The following is a 609-nucleotide window of genomic DNA, read 5'->3' on the forward strand; positions in this document are numbered from 1 at the left end:
TATATATATAAGGAGTTAAAAGTATTGAAATTTCAACCCATTTTTGACATATAGACATACCATTGTGGAGAAATAATAATCCCTGAATTTCAATTATCTACATATCTCACACATTGACCAAATCCAAATATTCGGTACCTAGGCCGTTGAACAGTTTTTGTTGGGTTTGGACAATTTTTGATCATAAGGTGGTATGCTGTAAAGGAATTACTCCTGAGAAATTGTATCCCGTTATTAATTGATTCATGATTTGCACAATGAAAAGGAATAAATTAGATGGAATTAAAATATGTGTTATATGAGAAGAAGGAATGATATGTTTCAATGATTGAAATCGGTAGGGCAGGTCCCAAACTATGTGATTTTACCTAAAAATGGGGGGTCCACGCCCATCGTCCAGTTCTTTCCCCGGCTCCAATTAAGTCTTCTCATTCAATCTCGGGTATGTCTCTGTAGTATTTTCTTTATTTAATAGGAAGATAATTATAAATAATATTTATAACTAACTGTCAGCCTGACGATAGTACTACATATATAAGGTAATTAACTAAGTAAAAACAAAAAGAAAAAAACATTTAAACGGAATGACTACATATGATACAATAATTC

This window comes from Bactrocera neohumeralis, unplaced genomic scaffold, assembly GCF_024586455.1.
Source record: "Bactrocera neohumeralis isolate Rockhampton unplaced genomic scaffold, APGP_CSIRO_Bneo_wtdbg2-racon-allhic-juicebox.fasta_v2 cluster10, whole genome shotgun sequence".
Lineage (NCBI taxonomy): Eukaryota > Metazoa > Arthropoda > Insecta > Diptera > Tephritidae > Bactrocera > Bactrocera neohumeralis.